The 24,393-nt window shown below is 34.0% G+C and overlaps 1 protein-coding gene and 1 long non-coding RNA gene across 5 annotated transcripts in view; one reads left to right on the top strand and one right to left on the bottom strand.

Moving 5' to 3' along the window:
- The window catches only part of LOC112645334 (uncharacterized), a 46,264-nt gene extending 34,802 nt beyond the window's left edge, over positions 1 to 11,462 (top strand). Inside the window, exon 5 of the long non-coding RNA XR_003127046.3 lies at positions 10,278 to 11,462. This is a non-coding gene — a long non-coding RNA (uncharacterized LOC112645334). The remainder of the gene's footprint in view (positions 1 to 10,277) is intronic.
- Positions 1 to 24,393, bottom strand: part of CCSER1 (coiled-coil serine rich protein 1) — a 1,365,561-nt gene that overhangs the window by 664,717 nt on the left and 676,451 nt on the right. The window lies entirely within an intron of this gene.

The raw sequence follows: 24,393 nt of genomic DNA, 5'->3' as shown, positions 1-24,393 counted from the left end.
TGACTTGAGAGAGAGAGAGAGAGAGAGAGAGAGAGCAAGAGAGTGCAAATGGGGGGAAGGCCAGGGGGAGAGGTAGAGAGAGAATCTCAAGTAGATCCTGCTTAGCTTGGAGTCCAATGCAGGGCTCTATCCCATGATCTATCAGATCATGACCTGAGTCAAAATCATGAGTTGGACACTTAACTGACTGAGCCATCCAAGTGCTACAGAATTTTTTTTTCCAAGAAAAAGCTTATGTACTCCATCCTCATTCTTGCCTGAATTGTATATTTTGAGTGAGAAATTAATAAGGTGATTCTTCCAGTGAAGATAATTAGGGAAAAAAAATAACGAATGTAGAAGTGTCTTCTATAGGAAATAGGGCTCAGGAGAATTTTCTGATACATCAAGTCTCAAACATCCCCTTAATAACATCCTGGTCTATAACATATACCTTCTACTTGTCAGGGGACCCTCCATTCCCTTGGCCCATATTCGCAGAAGGGGATTTCTAGCAGAAGTCCTACCTCTCACTCACTCCTCTTCATTTATTAACTAGTAGGTGATCTTGGAAGAAATAAACATGTTCTATTTCTTAGTAGCATGGCCTATCCACAAGATGAAATTTCAGCTTTCCCAGACATAAGTTTACAGACTTCAGTTCAGATAAGAATGTACTAGAAGCTTACATGGCTGCATTTCAATCCAGGTTAGATGACATTCTAAGTCAATTTCCCTGAATCTTCTATTTTGCAATTAGTTCTGAATTTAGGAGGATAAAGAAGGATGTTGCTTATTGCCACTTTTAGTCTCTAACACACAGAGACATACACAAAATCAATTTGGAAAAATGGAGTTTCAATATAGTTATTAGGAAGTTCTAGCAGAGTCATAGTAGTATTGATCCTAGAACCATAGGACCTTAATTCAACCTTAAAAATTATTACTACTAAAAACAAACAAACAAACAAACAAAACCAAAAGAAGCAAGCCCTGTATCACAGAGACAGGAACTTACCAACAATATTAAAATTGACATCCTGAAAGTATAGAAAAGACTGTTCTAGCTTTTTCTTGCTTGGTATTTTTATTCAGGAAAGTCAGGATAGAATACTCTGCCCATTGTGTCATTATGGTTTAAAAAAAAGACTCCTGTTTTGAAGAAAAGATTCACTTCAGGGGACTGTGAGCATTTTATTTTATGCTATTGATTTAATTTTAATGTATTATAAAGTTTTTTAAACTGAGAAGTGACATAAAAGTCTTCAAGGCAGTCGTTCATTAACAACAATATGCTGATGACAGTATCCGGGAAACATAAGCATAAGGGAGACAAGATTAAAATCACTACAGACTTGCAGAATCAGCACAGCATTACAGGTCGACAATCAGCTAGAAAACAATGGAGGTCATGAATCAAACTTGGCCAGACAAATTGTAGACACAGATCAAACTTTACTGGCAAACTCAAGAAATTCTTAGCATTGGAAAATGCATTATCCTTCAAATTTCCTTCAACACACTCATAAAAAGAGATAAACAAATAAACAAATAAATGCATAAATAAATAAAATATAACCCCATAAATGTATGTCTAAACTGCAAAATCTAGTAAAACAGAATCTGAAGGTATTATGTATGAAAGGACTTACTTAGTGGCTTTGGATGTCTATTCATCTTTAATAAAGAAATAATAGGCAAAGGCATTTAAAGCTGGACATAGTGGATTCCAAATATTTAAAGAGTATTTATAATTTATTGATTCCATATATTTAATGAGTATCTATAACTATTAATTCACCCACCAGTAATTATAGCACATTTAACTATACAAATTAAACTATGAACTCACTTTTTCTCTGTAATTACAAATCCAATACAATTTTATTTTAATAGATATTCATTATTTTGTATGTTTTATATTTACCAATACATCTCTTTCTATGAAATTTTTTGCCAATTTTTCACTAAGAGCCATTTCGGAATCCAACCCCTGAATAAGACACAACTGTGCAAATGGTGCAGTAGCAGAAGTGGTACAGGCTCTCTCTTGAGAGGTGTGTATGGAGTGCTAAACATCATCCTCTTTATACACAGGAAGTGGTAAACAACACACTTTGTTTTTAAAGATTTTTATTCATTCATGAGACACAGGCAAAGACATAGACAGAGGGAGAAGCAGGCTCCTTACAGGCAAGCCCAATGCAGGAATCGATCCCTAGACCTGGGACCACATCCTGAGCCGAAGGCAGATGCTCAACCGCTGAGCTACCCAAGTGTCTCAGTAAAACATTGCTTCCTTGCTGTTTCACTACCTATAGTTCATGGAAAAGATAGGTTTCCAATAAGGAAACATACCAATGGGCATAAAGTTACAAATATTGCTAAATGATGTAAAGGGAAACAAGGAGCTCTTAAGAGAGAGAATAACATGAAAGATACCTTTTAATTATATCTGATGGTAGAATGTGCCTTAGTAAGGAAATTTAACAGCTTAAATCTATGAGACAAAGACACAGCCATGCAGTACGAAAAGAATTATTTCAGAAAGGGATTGGATAAAGCTCAGGGAGTTGGGGATGAGGGGGAAATGCAGGCATTTGTTCAAGAAACTAAAAATGTACAGTGTAACCAGAACTTGTGGGCAAGTGACATCTAATATTGGCATCAGATGATTGTAGGTCACCTAAGCATTGACTTTTATATTGAGTTCAGTGGAAACCATAGACATTTTAAGTATGAGTCAATTGTATTTAGCCATTATCATTCTGGCTGCTACATGGAGAAGAAAACAGAGGTAAAGAAGATATGGGAAGATGGTAATTTGGAAGGTAATGAAATAATCTAGAAGAAATACTTTTGGCAGGAGGGATAGAGTCCTATATATTTTTCAGACTCAAGTAAGAGCTAGATATGAAAGTGAGTAATTTACTTTATAAGTAAAGGAAAAGGGAAAAGTCAAGAATGACTCCAACTTTCTGTTCTGAGCAAACTGGGAGGAAAGTGGTAGCATTTCTGATATGGGAAGACTGCAGGAGAAGCAGGTTTGATTGGCAATGGGAGTGAATGGGAGAAAAAGCAAAATCATTTGAGAATAAGGGTGAATCAGACATACTGAATATACTAGAAAGGAGATAACTGACAGGCATCTAAGAACATATGTGGCAAGAGGAGTCATATGAAGTAGGTTGCTGAATGCTACAAAAAATGCTAATAACTAGGCTACAAACACCAAGAATCTTTACATGAATTCATTATCTTTCAGATGGTAGCAGACATCAGTCTTTTCTAACAAGAACTCCTCATTCCTCCCCTGACATATCCATTATTTCCTGGGAACATCACTTTCCTCCACTTTAGCACATTATAGCAAGAGCTTCCAGGTAATGCAATATGATCAATCTGTCACAGTTCACTGCTTTACAGGGAGTGGATCCCTTTCCCAACCTGAGCCATCCAGACATCCCTAAAATTATTTTTGAGAAAGAATGAGAGAGAGAGAGAGAGAGAGAGAGAGAGGGAGAGAAAGAGAGCTCAAGTGGGAGGTGATGAAAAGCAGAGGGATAGGGAGAATCCCAGGAAGGCTCCACGCCCATTACAGAGCCCAGTGTGGAACTAGATTTCACAACCCTGAGATCATGTCCTGAGCCAAAATAAAAAGGCAGGCACTTAGTGACTGAGCCACCCAGGTGACTCTAAATTTTTCTTTGAAGATTTATTTCTTTGAGAGAGAAAGAGAGAAAGGGAGACAGGGGCAGAGAGAGAGGGAGAGAGAATCTCCAATAGATTCCCAGCTGATGTGAGGCTGGATCTCACGATCCTGAAATCATGACCTGAGCCAAAATCAAGAGGCAAGCACTTAACCGACTGAGCCACCCAGGCATCCAGAGAATAAAATTAATCAAATAGTTTGGACACACTTATAGATCACGATACATACTGCTAAAGTGTATTCCAAAGATCATAATAAGCAAAATAAATAAATTAATTAAAAAAGACACTAGAAATATATGCACCAATTTTTCAGCAATGCTCCCAGCACTGAATTTCTATTTTGAAAAATGTATTAGCTAGATTATTGAACATAATGCTATTTTAGTTCATATTTACCTTGTAACAAAGGAGAATAATACAAGAGACGTATGAACTAAATCCATTTTCTGCTTTGTCTATTATATTTATTTCCCTTCATATTGGTTAATAAAATATATTTAGTTTTGAGGATATTCCAAAAGTCCTAATGATTCCAGAACTTAAGAACTGAAGTTGACTTGAATTAATAAAACTATTAATAAAAGCTATGACACAGCCTATCAAATTTATCAAAGATATCATATCTACCTTTATCATTCCTTTTATTAATAAAATCTATGCAACTTATTTGAACATGTATCTCATGTCAAACTGCCTGCTAGACATGTCTACTTGAATAGCTCTCATGTACTACAATTTCAGCACATTCTAAACAAAACTTGTCATCTTCTAACATTTTTTTTTTCTTTTTGGATTCTCTGTACCAGTAAAAGGTATAATTATCAAAGAATCTCCCAATAAAGACTCTACGAGTCACTCTGGATGCTTAGCATCCCAATTTCATTCATCACAAGTCCAAGAAATTATCTTCCTCAATCAACTTCACAGATAACCATTTCTATTTTAACTGTCAGTGTTTAATCCAGGCTCTCATAATTTTTCTCCAGAACCACTGCATAACTTTAACAGTACTCTCTACCCCCAGCTTTGTTTCACTTATTAAATGTCTGACATTGTAGTGAAACTAATCTTTCTAAAATAAAATCAGATCATGCTTCATTGGTTTTCTACAAATCCAAGGCAAGTTTAAAACTCTTTAGCATGACTTTTCTGGTTCTTCATAATCTGGTCTCTGGATGTTTGGTCTACCAATCTGCAGGACACTATAAACTCCAGGAAAAAAAACATAAAACATTAACCAAAACAAAACAGAAACACAACTTTCTGTTCAAGGAATCTGATAAGTCCTCTAAAGTACCTTTGTTTTTTGGTTCTTGTTTTTTTGTGTGCTTTTTGTTTTTGTTTTTTTAATTTCACTCAAAGCCTGAGTATGTTTACTTCACCTTCTTTGCTTGGCTCAAAATTCTTGGGATTTAAAATGTAAATGATGTTACACATTTTGCATCATTTTGGCTCTATAAAGTGAAACTAATTCGATTCCTGCAATTACAATACAAATGTTTTCACATTTTTTTATCCTTTTGAAAGAGCTGAGCAAAGCAAACCTTGCAACTTACTTTATTCTTAGAGAGATTGAGCAAGTTTAGGTTCAGTGCAATGTTACCAATCTATTGTAAAATAATTTAATACAGAATTTAATGATTAAAAAAGACAGTTTTCACCCCTAAATGTCATTGTTGTATATGGTAACACCTACTGAGTTTGTTATGAAGGACCGTCTACTTTTTGGTTGGTGTTCCAATGCGAAGGAAAGGGTAAAGCCAGGATATTTAAAGAATAACAATAGATTAAACAAATTTATGAAAAATTTTAGGATTATTCCATTTTCAACTTTCTTTTAAATACTTATTCCTGCAGTATTGCATATTGGTCCTATTTTTAGTAAAATATCTAAATCAACATGGGAGTAAAGTATGCACAGACTATTTATTCCAAGTGTATACACATAGCTCTAGAGCTTTAAAATCTATATTAATCTAAATTCATTAGTCCATTAATTTGAACCTAATTTAAAATTGGTAGAGTACAATTTTAACAGAAACACACACAAATTCTATCACATCTGTTTTACTCTGTTTGGGCTGCTATAACAAAACAAAAACCATTGACTGGGTAGCTTATCAATAGTGGCAATTTACTTCTTATAGCTCTGGAGGCTGGGGAGTCTAAGGTCAAGGTATCAGCAGATGTGGCATCTGATGAAGGCCTGACAGCACCCGCTTGCTGTATCCTCAGATGGTGGATGGGTCAAGAGACCTCTCGGAGGTCTCTTTTATAAAGGCACTAATCCTACTCATAAGGGCTCTGCCCTCATGACCTAATAATTTCTCAAAGGCTCTACCTCTTAATACTATCACCTTGGTGGGTTAGAATTCAATATATAAATTAGTGGAGTGAGGGGGACACAAATATTCAGACATAACAGGATGCCAAAGACTAACAACTCTAAAATGCTAAGCACCATGTCTAGCACCTAGAAAGCATTCGATAAAAAATAAATATAACCATCATTGGTGCTTGTAAGTAGAGAAATGGCCCACTACTACTCAATAATGAATGAAGCATAGGAAGAAAAAAAGGGGACAATATCAGGAAGGGGAAGTAAATAAATGGTGAAAGAAATGGCAGTAACAAGTGAAGTAGGTTGAGGAGGAAGAGAAAAAAAGAGGAGGTGGGGTCAAAAAAGGGGACAGGGAGAGGTGGAGCCAAAGGACAGTACAGTCGGTTTCCGCGAATAAAGCAAGTTGCTTTTTTAGAGCAGTGAGGGGAATCGATAAAATGAACGAGAGTTTAAATGAGTATTACTTGTCTTACATTATTTGCTGCCTTGGCACTTCCAATACAAGGCCAGGTACTCCTACTGGCAACCATATGACTTTTTTTTTTTTTTTTCCTTTTGATTGGGCTGCTATTATAGTTTGAAAAATACAAGGTGGTTTAATTCATTCAAATAAGGTGTAGAGATTATTTAGGCTACAAAAGAGGTCATACTTACAGTATTCAATTTTATTCACAAAAGAACAAGATTTTAGATGGGATTTAAGGAGTCTCATCACATGTTATTTATTTACTCTAGGTTTTATATTTGTGAGTTATCAATGCATTTAAATATTGCATATGGGCAGCCCAGGTGGCTCAGTGGTTTAGCGCTGCCTTAGGCCTAGAGTGTGATCCTGGAGACCCGGGATCGAGTCCCACGTCAGGCTCTCTTCATGGAGCCTGTTTCTCCCTCTGCCTGTGTCTGTGCCTCTCTCTCTCTCTCTGTCTTTTATGAATAAATAAATAAAATCTTTAAAAAATAAAATAAATAAAATAAATAAAAAATTGCATATGAACAGAAATTCTTACAAAGATTTATTAGCTGATGCTTGGCATTTTCACACTCCATTTAAGTATCCTTTCAAAGGAATATTTATAAAGTCAGTATTTAAAATACTTATTTTCATCGTAAGTAGAGATTTTCTCATTGTAAAAATAGATTTTCAACTCAACAATAATATTGTCTAGCTGTGAAGTCTCTAGATGTAAATTCATAAAAGCAAATGAAGAAACATGTGCAAAATTTAAAAGGGCAAAATGAGTTATAGAAAAAAATTGTAAACCACTAAATCAAAAATCTTTACATAAATAACGCATTCTGAATACAGATACAACACTACCATCCACACATACAAAAAATCATGTGTTCAACAAGATGTCCAAGTTTCAGGAGCTGCTGGTTAGCACTTCTAAAAATAATGCTGAAGACATAATAGGGAGATACAGAATACAAAATCTAAGAGCAGCAGCAGTAATAAAAGCAGGATTTTAAATCACTCTGTATGAAGAATGGGAAGCCCACAGTTTAGGCTAGACAAAAGCTGGAAAAAAGAACAATTTAAATTCTCTTTGTCTCTCTTCACTCCACCCTCCCACTTCCTTCCCTTTGGACAATCATTACCTATACCTTTTTCTCAAACCACTACTGTGGTTATCTATGTGGGCAAGGTTCTTTCTGCATGAGGTGAAAGTGGTGGGGGCTGTCAGTCTGGGAGCTTTCGGTTCTTTACTTTCCTGGATCCAACCCCTAGAGTTTGTAAAATACAATCTTGAAAACTGCCTTCAGAAGTTGGATTTAGGGGTGAAATCCTGTTGGAGTTGTTTCTCGCTTGGAGCTGTAAAATAGAATGATAACTTTGGTTGCTAGTGCCTTAATGCCTCATGCCTACCCTTCATATATACAAATCTTGAACTAGCCTAGACTGACAAAGATTATAGTCTGGCTTATGGAGCTTCTCCAAGATCAAAGAGCCAATATTCCACAGGTAATATAAAAGCTCACAGGCTAAATGAATTACTAGGACTTCTGAGGAGTGCTGTACTCAAAGATAGACAATGAACTGGATAAGATAAATGTTTCTAAAGCCTATATACATAATTAAATTTACATTATATTATTTTAAATTACTACACAAATGAATAATGAGACAGAAGAGAAACTTTATATATGTGACTGGAAGAAATATTCCAGATATTAGTAATACGAGATGAGGTAGAGGGAACAGAAGCCATGAGGTATACTGATGTGTTTCTTTTGTAAGATGGAAGTATAGACACCGATATATTCAAGATGGAGAAATTATCTCATGTTTCTTAAAGTAAAGAAAAACAATAAAATTAGTCTATGTAACTTTCAAAACACCAGAAGACAATTTTATAGAATTTCATTAAAAGAGCACATACATTATAGGATGAAAAGCATTAAATAAGACGGCAGAATTAAACCCTGGATAAAAACTGAAACAAAATAATATAATAAACTTACCAAATAAAAGACAAAGAAGAAATGAAAATAGGATCCAAAAATTTTTGTAAGCAAAAATAAAAAGACACATAAAGATTGAAAGATTAAAAATATATAACTGATAAATATAAATCCAGAGAAAGGAGCAGCAATCTTAATTTCTGTTGAGCAAAGTAAACATATAAACAAATTTCTTCTTTGCATGTTTTAAAACTTTATGTGACTTCACCGTGCTTTGTACACATAGTCCTGAAATGATACAGTTAAAGAAGTAGCAGAACAAGAGGTAGCTAGTAAATAAAGATGATAATTCATAATTAGAATTCTTCTGCTAGCGATAATAGTAGGACAATCATGCTTTCTTAACCTTATTATAAAAGAAACTCCACCCTGTGTATCAGTTCTCAACTTCAGATTACATGAGGCCAATAATGATATATATTTTTAGATCATTTTATTTAAAAATCTAAGACTGTGTTTAATAGGAAAAACCCCCACATACTTTTCATTTCACTTTGCTAGGTGATACACATTAATAAAACAGGTCACATGGAATCAAGTGAAGAAGAGAAAACAGTTTGTCATTACAAGAATGAAGTCCATGTAGCAGTGTAGTATAGATCTAGGTAGCATTTAAGTTCTTCAAGGATCTGTCAAAATGAAACTTGCCAAATGCCAAACTGAAAGTTGAGAACAATATTTGAAATTATTGATAAGCAAAGTAAGAGCGAATATGCTGCTAATTTTAAACTATTTTTTTCCCAACAAATAAGCCCCCACCCTCAGGTTGAATTCAATGCACATAATTGTGAAATATAGAAAATGTTAGGCTATGTAGTATTTTTCTTATTTTACTTATTAGGAGAAAAAAACAGTATTTTGAGGTAGCAACATATATTAAAGAGGCCCTTTCCCTCATAAATATTTTAGTCTTCAAAAGAATATATTGTTCAATTCATCTAATTAAAATCACAATTAGAAAAAAATAAATAAAATCACAATTAGTCTGTATCAGAGGTGATATTTTTTAACCTTAATGCAAGTATTTCCACACATCAGTATCTTTTGAAACTTTGTAAATAAATTCAGAGATTATGTATGTATATATTATGTATTAAAAATACTACAAAGATAGTATTTTTAAAATATTTTTTGATTTGCAAAGTAAATGAAAACATAAAACAGAATCTTTCAATTCATTTGACCTTGAAATCATGTATGTTTGATTAGTCATTTACTAATATCTTTCTCTAAAATAAATCTTAATCTCACGTACTACATTAATTTTCTATTTTTAAATGCATGTGTAAGATTACCCAATTCACTTTTTTTTTATTTTCATTTTTGTTTGAATCTTTTTTTTTATAGTTTCCCTTTTTTCAGTTTTTTTTTTTTTTTTTTCCATTTCACTACAAAACAGACTCCAATTTTTGGTAAGATTTTAAATCTACTTGAGAAATATCTGATTTATAGAAATGTGTTAGTGATTCAAAGATGGCAAGGACCATCCCTAATCTCTATATTATTATTAATATCAATGATATTATTAGATTATATGAAGTAATTACCTTACAGTAACATTTATAACAACATTTACTCTGACTTGTTTGAGGCACAAATTGTGGTACAGTAGTTCTTGCAATATTTTTTTTTTGAGATAATGTGCATTATCTAATGCCAGACATGAGATAGTATTCACATAAATCCATGTCAAACCTAAAAAAAAAAAATCAGAATACTGTTGCTTGCAATGTTACATATCTATTATACCTCAATTAAAAAAAGATTATTTTTGTTTCAGGTATCCACAAATGTACTCTGAGTTGAAAATGAAGTGCTCCCAGGAAAATAATAGAGTGAGGAAGCTGTACAGGAAGTCCATCCAGAAGTCCAACTTCAAGATCTCAGTCAGTGACTGGCTTCATCCTAAAGGAAAACCCTTGGGAAGGAAGTCTCATCTCAAAATTGTTCCTATCCAAAGGCAAGAGAGTTAATGATATGGAGCTGGGGTTTCAATCCTGCCACGCAGATCAGTCAATAATTAAGGCAGGTTAGTTTTACAAGCAAAGTGGCCTTAGGTTCCCAAAGCTAAGGATGGCTCACTGACACGATGACCAGGTGGTGACTGTAGAGGGTAAACCTTCATCTGGGTCTCCTGTGCATGCGTGCATGCATGCACTTACATGCATTCAAATGATAAAGGAATCTAAGGGGATATTGGCAGAGTAGTGGCAGCACTTCTTATAGTTTATCTTGAAAAGACTTTAGAAACTCATTGTTGAAGCAAGGTTGGGTGTCTGAAGCTCAGAGAGGTAAAATACATTTCCCAGAATCACAAACCCAGTAAGTGGCAAACAAAAGAACAGAATCCAGATCTTCACTCCTTTATGTCAGGTCATTTTCAATGACCATGCTCTATACTAATAATTTAATCTAATTTTTTAGAAGTTCTACTTTTGTGGATTACTTAGCAGTATTTCTCTAGAGAGTACTTAAAGTCAATTTTGACTTCTTTTTTTATTCTAAAGAGATCAGAAGTTTGCTACTGAGCCAAAACGAAAATATTCTAATCTTTCTTCATGTTGCAATATATACTCTTGACCATTATTAATGAATTTGTTTACATGTCCTTTTGAGCTAATGTATTTTCATATTCTATTTATGCTATCTCAACTTTGAGTTACTCATTGTAAATAAGGAAGAGCTAATTTTGAGGATTTTTAAAGAAAATTTAAATTATATTTGCACAAATATATATACTTGTATAGCCCATTGAAATTTATGACACTATGTAATATAAATGATATTTATAATATTAAATATTTCTAATATTTTATGCGTAAAATTGCTAATCAAATGAAAATAAAAATAATTTCAAATGGTGACCCTGAAAAGGGGGACTATAGAATTTCTCAATATGGAGTTATAAATATTTACTACTGCTATAGTAATATCAAAAGACTGCTTGAATAAAAAATTTAGAACATCTGTTCTCTCTTTAAAAACCATTTGTTTCAAAACCACACTTTTTTCACTTGGAATTCTCAAGTTCCTTTTCAAAGAACTTAATTCAATTTTGAATGAAAAGATATGCAGGCACACTAAAGCATTAAGATTACAAATGATTAAGATTACAAATGATTTTTTTCCAATTTAAGTTGTTAAAATATAAACATTAGAAGTTTTCTTTCATTAATTTAAAATAGTACCAGATATTAATACTTGTGGCAAGCAATAGAGATTAATGGTAATATATAAAACAAAACTCTAAGTCAGAACTAAGTCTCCATTGTATTTTCAGAAAATAGAAAGATAGGATTTTTGTTCTGAATTTGTTTTTATGGTCTTATTACTCTTTCTATTCTTGCCCTTTCGAAGTATATTTAAATCAGAAAGTGCACTTGGTATTAAAGTTTAAAGGGTATAATATCAGTAACAAAATAATGTGGTGAATTAGGGATAAAAACTGTTTTCCTCTTTAATTTTTATTTATTTTATTTTATTTTTTTTAAATTTTTATTTATTTATTTATGATAGTCACAGAGAGAGAGAGGCAGAGACACAGGCAGAGGGAGAAGCAGGCTCCATGCACGGGGAGCCTGATGTGGGATTCGATCCCGGGTCTCCAGGATCGCGCCCTGGGCCAAAGGCAGGTGCCAAACCGCTGAGCCACCCAGGGATCCCTCCTCTTTAATTTTTAAATATTACACAAGTAATGTATAGATAGTGGTTTTTCATTGCCATTACAATTGAACTTTTTCAAGGTAACTCTAATACAAGTATTACTTAATACACAGTTGGATTAAATTCTTTTCAAAAGAAAAATAAAGAAAATTGTAAATAAGGTTGGCTGTATATTTACTGTCATCAATGTAATTATGTTTCCTCCAGGATCTGTGACTATAACCCCAATTTACTCTTAGCCAATGTAAAAACCAAATGAGGAGACAAATTAAGTTCTTTCCAATTTGTTCTCCATTGCCCACACTATATTTCTATTTTTCTTATCATTATAAAATCCAAATGTGGGGATCCCTGGGTAGCGCAGTGGTTTGGCGCCTGCCTTTGGCCCAGGGTGCGATCCCGGAGACCCAGGATCGAATCCCACATCGGGCTCCCGGTGCATGGGGCCTGCTTCTCCCTCTGCCTGTGTCTCTGCCTCTCTCTCTCTCTCTCTCTCTCTCTCTCTGTGACTGTCATAAATAAATAAAAAAAATTAAAAAATTAAAAAATTAAAAAAAAAATCCAAATGTCCCTTTAAAGGTTGTGTTAGTCTCTTGTCATTGTTAAGTCCTAACTGGCATGCCTTTTTTAATTTTTTCCTTCCAGATTAAACTGGATGTCTCTTCTGGATATTGTGAAAATTTGGAACGTTTTAAGAGGTTCCTGAATGTATGAATTCATAATTTTTTTCAGAATAGAGAGAAATGGTACAAAAATGGACTTTAAGCTGGCTTGATCTCTGCAACAAAATGCCCAAGAAGTTAATATTCAATTTACTCAGTAAGAAGAAAGCATTGAGGGGCACCTGAGTGGCTCATGGGTTGAGCATCTGCCTTTCACTCAGGTCTTGATCCCTGGGGTCCTAGATCAGGTCCCGCATTGGGCTCCCCACAGGGAGCCTACTTCTCCCTCTGCCTGTGTCTCTGCCTCTCTGTGTCTCTCGTGAATTTTGGGAAAAATGCATTGAAGTCATTCTGCACAACTTCTGGCATATGGTGACAAGATGCACAAGGAATTAGCATCTCCAGAATAGTCAGGCAGGGATGATTCAGAAGGATATAATCTCCCTCTCTTCTCTAACCTCCTCCTTTCTCTCTTTCCCCCTTAAGGATGAAAAAAGTGAGTTTTTGTTCTTGTAGAACCATTATTCCCTATTGGCAGCATCCTTAACAATTACCAGCCTTGAGGGCCTACACCTGGGAAGGTCTAGTTCCATCTGGGAGCATCTTCACTATATCCTGCACTGTGTAACCATTTTTCTAAGTTTTCTAAGTTTCATATCCCTCATCATTAAGGGATATTTATTTCTGTGTATGTAACCCCCCCTTTCTAACATCCTTAAATACTTTTTAAAAAATTTTTTATTTATTTATGATAGTCACAGAGAGAGAGAGAAAGAGAGAGAGAGAGAGAGGAGGCAGAGACACAGGCAGAGGGAGAAGCAGGCTCCATGCACCGGGAGCCCAACGTGGGATTCGATCCCGGGTCTCCAGGATCGCGCCCTGGGCCAAAGGCAGGCGCTAAACCGCTGCACCACCCAGGGATCCCAACATCCTTAAATACTTTGATTTAATATGTCTATTGGTTTCATTTCTTCTGAATTGTTTCATGGTAGGTGATACTTGTTGGATATCTATAAGCAGAATCAATAATTCAAATGGAAAATGGTTAGAAATGTTTGACTCTATGTGCAATACAATGAGTCAGTACAACCCTAATTTTCTCTGTTTAAAATTTCAAGTGAGCAGGCATAGTAGCTTTTCTTTCTTTTTTGAGTAGGCATAGTACTTTGTAGGACTACTATTTATACTGTAGCTTCAGTATAAATAAGAGAGCTCTGCAGTACTCCTATCAAGTGACTTTGGGCAAGTTTATAAACCTGTTTGCATCTCTACTCTCTGCAAGTAAAATGAGAATAATCATATGTTGTATCCTATACTTGTTTTGAGGATTCAATGAGAAGAAAACCTAGTACATGATAAATTTTTAATATTATCATTCTTATCAATAATTAGTAGTTATTACCGATCTCAGAAACTATAATTTAGAGATGAAGATCTTCTTACAAATTAACATAAATAGGCAATTGTCTGTATCTCCAAAATATCTAAAGTTCTGCCAAACAAAAATTTCTCCCCCAGTGATGTCTAAAATTCTTCATGGAACCTGACAGGCATTTTTGGGGAGGAGGGAGTTCTCTGAGACTGGTAATTATTGTATTTTGAGAACACGAGGTGAATTTCTCCCATGATAGATCGCACTGAGGCTTACTCCGAAAACTGACACCTGAAAGATGGAATTTAAAGAGATGGAAGAAAGGGAGAGACAGAAAATTAAAAGGAGCCACATCTGCAAGCTAGGAGTTACCATGGGTTATTTTTACCAGCGTCACAATTGTCTTAAGAATAGCTCCAGCTTAGATTCTCAAATGGTTAAGGGAACACCTATCCTTGGATTTTGAACCCCAGTGTTGTTATAATAGCAGCCAGCACTTTTACAACTGATCTCTTGGGACGCCCGGGTGGCTCAGCGGTTTGGTGCCAGCCTGCGGCCCAGGGCGTGATCCTGGAGACCTGGGACTGAGTCCCATATCAGGCTCCCTGCATGGGGCCTGCTTCTCCCTCTGCCTGTGTCTCTGCCTCTCTCTCTCTCTCTGTGTCTCTCTCATGAATAAATAAATAAATAAACAAACAAATAAATAAATAAATAAATCTATCTTTAAAAAAAATAAAACTGATAATTCGTCTAGGAAAACTGTCCAGCTCACACGTGAGACCTTGGCTAATGCAGAGGAGCAGAGGTCTTTGGAGAAAAGCAATGGAGAGCTTGGGTCTGGAGGTGAGAGGGAATTTCAAGGCAGCTTGCCCAAAATGGTGAACTGACACCAAGATGCAGAGGTATCTATGATTGGATCGAGAAGAGGAAATAAAAGAATCAGGAAGAGAATAAGAATGAAAAGAATAAGGAGCAAGGGATCTATGGTAATGGGTTTTGGTAATGGCAGCTGAAATATTCCTCATTTGCCAGATTTGGACCAACTTTTTGATGTGTCTTAGGCATTCAAAAATTTTGGCATTTCATTAAGAGACTTTCTGTCACATGGGAGATTTATGGTCGTAATGCCATCTTTACCACTGGCCATTATTTTTCTTAAGTACTATCTACTATCATGGTCCTCCTTTCCTCAACTCCATTATTGTTCTAACCCATTAAATAGTGCCCTTATAGCTAAAAGTGCTTCTTAGGAAGATATTCCATATCTCTCTACAGAACAAATAGAAAAACCTCCAAATGCGGGATGAATTTAGCAAAATTAAAAGGTACTGCCAACTAAAATGCCACAAATCCTAAAAGAACTTCTGACACAGAATCACAGCACTTGTTATACAGAGCAGATTGAAGGCAATATATTTTACCTGGAATATTAATTCTTGAAGTCATTAAGAAATTCTATATTATAAGTAATACATTTTCCGTTACCATCTTGCGGTATTTCTATAACTTCAATATTATTATCTTTTCAATAGCTCTCAATGTTAACAAATATAAAATTATATGTTGTCTAACACATTTTTCTCCCCTTTCAGCAGGTGTTCTTTTCCAGGTTGTTTTGGTGATGATATTATATTAGCAAGAGTACTGCAACCATGTCACGATGCTTTAAAATATAAATGTGCTGCAATTTGTGAAAGAGTCTCATGGTCACTAATTTCCTCTGAGGAAAAACAAAGATATGTGACTGTCTAACTATAATTGTTTGAATGATGTCATTTAAGAAGTGCAACATTATCGTTTAGCTCTTTATTATAATGCAGAACTATACAAAATGAGTTTATGCTTTTAGTATGCTAAGGCATATATTAAAAATTTCAAAGTTCTAGCTCTATTGTAATGGAATTTAAAGGACAAACATCATACAGGACGATATGAATTTTTTTCAGTTTTGATTTCACAACTGTATTGTTGAGACATCCTCTATATTTCAAAAACTGTCCTCTGTCTGTCCTTTTCTTCAATCTATGAAATGCTGTAGTCTCTCAATCCAAAAAAAACCTCCCCTGTCTTGAGGCCACTCTAACTCCTTTTCATCTTTTTACCTTCAAGCTCAAGTTTTATAAAGTGTTTCTTCTTATTGATTCTGTTCCACACTTTCTAGTTACTCTTTAATAAAAGTTATCAGGAAATATTTTAAGTATATATAAGTGTATTAAAAGTATATATATTATAGATTTATTAAGCAGTTTTGTTAAATTTTAAAATATGTTACTGCTTATTTCTTTTTTTTTTTTTTAAGATTTTATTTATTTAATCACGAGAGACACAGAGAGAGAGAGAGAGGCAGAGGCACAGGCAGAGGGAGAAGCAGGCTCCTCTCAGGCAGCCCGATGTGGGACTTGATCCTGGGTCTCCAGGATCACGCCCTGGGCCAAAGGCGGCACAAAACCACTGAGCCACCGGGACTGCCCTTTATGCTTATTTTTACTAATAAAATTAAATTGAGGTAGTGAAGTCCTCTGTACAGTCGTCCAATTTGCCTCCTATCTAGAATTGAACACTAACGTAATCTGCTGCTGACTTTCCCTGGATTCCTTTATAATTTTAGTACATATATTTATAGCCATAGACAAAATTTATATAAATTGTATGTATCACGTCTGCCCCATGAGTGCTTCCTCTTGCCCCTAAATGGTGTTACTCTTCACTATTCTTTTCCTGACTCATTATACCTTGCTTTCATTTTTCAATAAATAACTCTGAAGGACTTACTATATGTCAAATCCTTTTTGATGTCCTTTGCATAGTTTCAGTACTACCTATGATTTTACAACCTCTAAGACCATTATAGCAATCTCTACCCTAAGCTTCAGACATCTATGTCTATCTGTATTTGGATATAACTAGTGGAGATCTCTTAGACACTTAAAACATGATGAGCACATCAGCTTCCTCCTTTCCCTTACTGGCTCTGCCTTCTAATATCTGATTATCAGGAATGGCTCCATATGTCACCCATTCACTTTCTATATTACAGAGGTCACCTTTTATATTATTTTCTAATTAGTCACCAATCTGACGATTTGAAGTCCAAATAATTCCTAAATTCATCTCTTTCTCTGCAATTGTCCTTTGAAGGTCCTTGCCAACTTTCTGTACTATTTGAATCTCTTTATATTTAACTTCACCCTATAGCCTTCAGGTATAATGCACCCAAAAGAAGAAATGGCTTCAAATAGTTTCCATAGCATGAAGCCAAAGCACTTCACCATGACAGGATGACAGAAGGCTTTCTGTAACTGGCACCTGCCTCTTTCCCAGTTTCATCTCTGCCACTCTCCACCTCGCACTTCTCTCCATTAACAGTGAGTTATTTTTAATTCCCCATATATATCTGTCTATTTTAGAACTATATACATTTGCTGTTCATTCTGCCTGAAAAGTCTCTCAGACTCCCTTCACTTGTCTATCTCTTATTCTTTCTTGAGTGATCCTTTATTCGTAGGGCAGGCAAATTCCTTCCCTCATCTTATCATTCTTTATGCATCCCAAGTACACTATTCCTGGCATATGGTAGGTGTTCAAATCAATATTAGTGGGAAGTGAACTAAGTTTAAATGCACTGTCTTTAGTGAAGATACATAATTTGGAAATAAAACTAAGATTTGTGAGTTTCTTTTTCTAATACAAAGCTTGTTGTTTGTCACTTCTGATAAATCACATCTCTACTGACATATGGAAATAATTTATAGTTGTTTCTTTTACCTTACTGTTGTCATTGATTATATTGATAGATTTAGTTAAATACACACACATCACTGTCCTTGAATCTAACATGGTATGAAAACAATGATAGTATTTCCTAAGACCATGAGTTCAGGGGTCAGATTGCAAGGTTTCTATTCAAACTTCACTACTTACTATATTTGTGTATGTAATAGGAAGGTTACTTTACCTATCAACCATTTATATATGCATGAAATAATTCCTGATAACTTTTATTAAAGAGTAATTGTGATGGGAAAATTACTTTACCTCATGGCTCCAATTTTCTCATCAATTTGGGATGATAATAGAAACTACATTATAGAGTTATATCAAGAAGTGAGATTATGTAATCAGCACTTGATAAATATTGCCTATTTGTGTGATTCTCTTTAATTCATGGCTAGACTTTATTTTCACATACTTCCTTGAGAAATTACGTATCCTATTCTTAAGTAAAATTGTGCCATATATGCTGGTGGCTGACTTTATACAGTGAGGGTGGAATATCAGAAGGAACTAGAAAAAGCCATTCAGTGCTTTCCTTGGTATGGAATAAATAAACAAAATAAGAATCATTCATTTTTTTAATGACTAGATAGAGCTTAGTTATTATCGGTCCCTTTAATTCTTTAATTTTTTCAATTCCTTCTCAATTCCTAGTTTGTAAAAGCATTTTACACATACTAGCCCATGTGATTGTCACATCAGCCCTGTGACACAGCAAGTTCAATCACTGTATTACCATTATAAATATAAATATTTGTAAAGTTCTGAAAAATACCGAATATGAAATATTTAACAGTTTTAATGTATTTAGAATTTCCATGTTCTGCTAAATATCAATTTTTATCACAAAGTTATGCTTTGCCTATGGTTTCTGAATGGCTCTATGTATGTGCTGATGTATGAGCAGGTTTATACAGGCAGATGGATTTGTCCATGTTCTTTGGTAAATTTGTATCAGTAACTTTAGCTCATTATTATGACTAGGGATTATACATGACATACTTTCACTCACATTTTGTTTGGCTGTTATATAAAATAAAGGACTGAGAAAGAGAAAATTGTGAGTATATGCAGATACAAATAAATACAATCATATGTGGAAAAAAAAACTTTAAATATTGGAATTCATCAACTTTATTGTAACACTGGTAACTAGATTTCTGAATTTCTATTCTTCAAAATTAATCTGTTCGTCAGTTTAATTCAGTACTTATTTTCTATGCCAAGAACAATTGCATAGAATTTGGGATTTTTTCTTTGCAAAAATATGAGTATAAAATACATGTAGGGGAGCCTAGCTGGTTCAGTTGGTAGAGTGTGCAACTCTGGATCTTGGGGTTGTGAGTTTCAGTTCCCAGATGGGTGTAGAGATTACTAAAAAAAATACATTTAGCCATTTAGATTACTGTTTCCCCAGCAGTGGAGTGAATTTTGAGGCTGATACGGATAGGGGAAGTGTGGGAAGACAGAGTTGTTCTTAACTTGAAGTGCCATTTTTTTCCTCTCTTTAATTTGAGGATAATGAAATGGACAAAAAGTGTCATCTCTACACTGGGCGGGGGGGAGGGGTGTCTTTCTTTTCTCCCAAGTTTAAATAACAAGTTCTTTGTTTTTCTGGTTCAGTTTTAACCTTCAACCATGTGTGTATCTAAACTTTGAAAATATCTTTTGATAAACACTGCATTATAGGAATAAAATTGAGGTTGAAAGTGAAATGAGTAAAATATTATACTGATTTATAAATCTTAAGTTTTTAAAATTTAAATGTTTAGAAACATCTTTTCTTATTGTTTCCAAGAACTTTAAAGGGCTTTCCCTGTTTAAAAATTTTAGAGGTTAAGAAATCATACTTGAACATACTAAGATGACTTAACTATAAAAAACCCAAAATTTGCAGTTCAAAACTCCAATTTGTATCAATAACTTCAAGCAGAGCACACTTTTCACCTCTATGTCATGAGGCACCTATGCAGGGTGAACCAGAAATGAATTTTTGATCTTGGAAATAACACTATTTTGTTTAGAAAACACAATCTCTGAAACTCAATTTCTTCCATTATATGCATACATATATGTACATATATATAGACACACATAAACATATACAATTATCTCTCTATATATGTATGTATATATATAATATATATGTAAACTTATATGTGTGTGTGTGTGTGTGTGTGTGTAAATTTAGGTTAGAATGAGGTAATTCACCTCAGTATACATTAACTGGATGCACAGAGGAACGCAGAACTGAAGGGATAAATGATACATGAATCAAAAGAGTTTTACTCTTGCTGTTAAAATAATTTAGAAGACTAAAGCATCCCATAACTTAAATTCCTTAATAACATTTTGTAGATCCACCAATAAAGAAAGATTTTTGGTTGAAAGGACTTAGGATAACTCTAGGAGGAGATGATAATTGAGTTATGTTAAAAGGAAGAGGATTATTTTACTTAATGGCTAAGGCACACCCAATGGCTATATCAGAGTACCTAATAGTATAGTTTAGTGACATATGGATGGGATTGGATTGGGCTCCAAATGTCATAACACAGGAGTTGCACATTAGGGACAACTAATGTTTCTGAACAGAGATGATGATTAGAGAGATGCTGAGAACTCAGAGATCTTTTGGTCCTCACTCAGCTTTAAAATGCTTTAATTTTATGACTAATAAGAAAGTAACTTATTTTTTTATCGTATGTTGAAGTACCATAGTATTAACCTACTAATTACTTTCATGTCTGTTGTGTTACTGATACATAATTTGGCAGACTATTTTCTGATAAGTAATGAAGTCATTTTATTTTATTTTTTTGAAGTCATTTTATCTTATAAACTGTTTTAACAATAATATTTAGGGGTGCCTGGGTGGCTCAGTGGTTGAGCATCTGCCATTGGCTCAGGTCATGATCCCAGGGTCCTGGGATGAGTCCTGGGAGCCCATTGGGCTCCCAATGAAGAGCCTGCTTCTCCCTCTGCCTATGTTTCTGCCTCTCATGGATAAATAAATAAATAAATAAGTCTTTAAAAATCAAAAAGAACAATAATATTTAGAGTCAATTACTATGGGCTACAAGAATGTACTTAGAGTAACAATAACTTTAAAATTGGGTTTATGTTGTAATGACTGATAATCTTAATGGTATTATTATCAATCCTCTTAGCTAAAGACTTTTGGAGTACAAGTAGAATGAGTGAAAAGACAGCTTTTCTAGTCTTTAAATGGGGAAGGGAGGGTTACCTAGGTGGAGAATAGAGGGAGGACAATCATTCTGGTCTTTTTTTTCTGCTAACTGCCTTCCTTTGCAGATTTAGTGATGTTTTAAGTTTGAAAGAAGCAGCAAGGCCTCACAATGGAATAAGTAAACACCACTCTCAAAGCACAATATTCATGATTTTAAAAAATGCTATTGTGAATACTGTCATGAGACTAAGATTTTATAATATTGCTTTCCTTAAGTAAAACACCATTGCAATAGTTACTCTGTTTTCTTTTGTTTGTTTACATTCCATTAAACTATATTCTGCAGAATGCTTTTTAATATGCCCAAAGAAAATTTACAAATGACTAGGCTTCATGTGCATTGACCTTCGCTCTTCTTTTGAATCTGCAGTATGGCTCATTTTAGTCAAGCTGTTGAAACATTTGTGGCATAATGCATCAAATTAAAGCAACCAGCTGTGATGTTTAATTTAAGCAAAAAGTTTATGATCTACAACTACATAATACCTTAGGGAATAATTGATATTGTATGTAACTGCACTATAGTGACATGCAAGACATGTTACAAAATGCCTATAAAATGCCACATATTTTATTGTATTAAGCCATTTGGACTTCAGGTTTAAAAAGAGCACCATCATTTATCCAAAAATGTATATCAGAGGATAAATGAAGAGACTTCAACATCATTCTCTAAATATAGATGAGATATGAAATAATTTATTCTCATGTGTCAAGAGAGAGGTTCTTTGTTTTATCTTCCATTGTTTATAATGAAGTTACTCCATTATTTATTTACAGACATTCTAGAATTTGGAAATGTCATTAACCATGAAGATCACTCTGTTTATCAAATTTCTCATTGTATGAAAGTGAAGGCATTTAATAACCACCAAAACAAAACAGTATTCATTTATCATCCCCTCACTTTTCTTTGTTTGACATGATGCACAACACAATTGTACAAGTGGCCCAGTTGATACAGGCTGTTCCATGCCATACATCATTAAAGAACTCAAGATGTTGAAAAAGCAGTTTATATATCTATAGCAATAGGCCTAGATATCCAGATCTATTGATACAGATTTTCTTTTTCAGTTGGGCATTGGGTTTTCTAAGTGACTAAACAGGATGAGCGAAGAAGAAAAAACAAAGACATGATAAGTTATTTCCTTAAAAAACAACTGTGAATACTACCTAAAGTCATCTATAAGCATTTATTGAATTTATTTTTATGGCATTTTTAGATAAAGATAGGAATAGGTACTTAATATAGTTTAGTGACTTTCTCAAGGTCTGGGGGTGGGAAGGAGGGTGATGTAGTTGGCAAACGGGAGCAGCTGATAAGATCTAGATCCTTTGATGACCTGGCTAAATGCCCTATATACAAGACTAGTATCAAAATAGAAACCCTGTGGTGGAATTTCTTTATAGAAAGAAACACTTCTAGGGTTGAAAGGCAAAATATTTTAAAGAATAAGGAAAAAGAGAAACATTTTAAATAAGTTCAGAGGTTTGCTACACAGCCACTAGCTTTATATGCTTATTAAATAAATTTAAATACAAACCCCCGAATGATTTGTGTTTGTAGATAAAAGATTTATGTAATCATATCATAAAAAATATTTTTGTAACTTAAAATATTACCCAAAGCTGTGCCTAGAGATAACTGGACGTGTATGAGGCAAAAAAGAAAGAAAGAAAGAAAGAAAGAAAGAAAGAAAGAAAGAAAGAAAGAAAGAAAGAAAGAAAAGAAAGAAAGAAAAAAAAAGCTTCAACAGCAATTTTAGGTAGAAGGAAACATTATTCAATACCTCTGACGAGGTACACAGTTAATTTTTAGTCGAAAATGGAAGGAAAGCCAAACATGAAGTAATCATTCATTTTTCACTACACCAGCATTCTTTTTCACCTTGAAAACAGATTAAAGAAGAAAAGTTTGAAAACTAAATTATTTACACATAGTTAGTAGCACAGTGTTGTACATAATTGTTTGCTTGCATTTTTGAAAATAGAATAAAACCCATTATTAACTAATGCACCTTGATAAGTTTGAAATATGGGAATAGCCCACTGAGACTCTGACCCATGCCATCTGTTATTAATGAAAGGCACAGAAAATAAGAGAACTGGTATAAGAAGGTGACGACACTTCAGTTGTTAGTTTAGTATTCGCTGTTTGTTCCTGGATGTTTGCTTTAACAATTCCATTGCCATTTTTTTTCTTTAAAAATTTACTTACTTATAAGCATACATTTCAGTAGGTATGTTCATTTGGCTTAGATATTTTTAGCACTTCAAGTCATGTGTGCATATTCAACATCATTATTTTTCAAAGGGCATAGTGTCATGCAGGGTCTAATAAAATTTTTAAAGATAATGATCCAAGCACCAGAGTATCAATCATTTACTATTAGAGGTCTGCCTGGATGTTAAAGGCAAATAATTTAAAGGCTTTTGTTGGGTATTAACAAGAAATGAAAATCAGAAACATCGACTGCATAAAAAGCCTTTAAGGAAATTTGAATTCTAGTTGAGGAACTAGGAAATCACAGCAAATATTTTAACAATAGCTATCTTGTTTTAATTCTTGTCAAAATTTTAGACATTACTAATTATATTACATTGAAGAACCACAATAAGGGTCTAGCTACAAAGCAGTTAACACTCAAGTACTGTTGTTTATAATTTGAATTAATAAATTACTGAACATTTACTATACAGAGGATTTATTTAAGTCCTGTGGGAAAAAGAAAAGCATATATAGTCTTTGTACTCTAGTGGTAAAAAGTAAAAGGTAAAAATAAGACATGATACAATAATTATTAGTATAACTATAGAATCATGAAATGGTTGATAAAGTACAACAGAAAAATATCAGCGGAGGTTATAATATCACTTTCGGTTTTATAGACACAGGATCATACTGATCAAATTTTTCACCTATTGATACAACATAAAACCACAGACATTGATAAACGGTAATTTGATTATTTTTCTTAATGAAGATAATTCTCAGAATCCATCTGAAAGTGTATGTATATTCTACATTAATATAAGATTTCAGCCATTTCCAAATGGAGTGACATGCTCAGTTAAGCATCTTTACCCATCCTGTAATATCATCATGAAAATCTAAATTTAAAAAATTTGCTAGGACTAACTTTCTATTGTTTGCTATTAATCTATTATATGA

Source organism: Canis lupus, chromosome 32 (genome assembly GCF_003254725.2).
Source record: "Canis lupus dingo isolate Sandy chromosome 32, ASM325472v2, whole genome shotgun sequence".
NCBI classification, from domain to species: Eukaryota; Metazoa; Chordata; class Mammalia; order Carnivora; family Canidae; genus Canis; species Canis lupus.
This window is presented reverse-complemented; position numbering and strand designations above follow the sequence as displayed.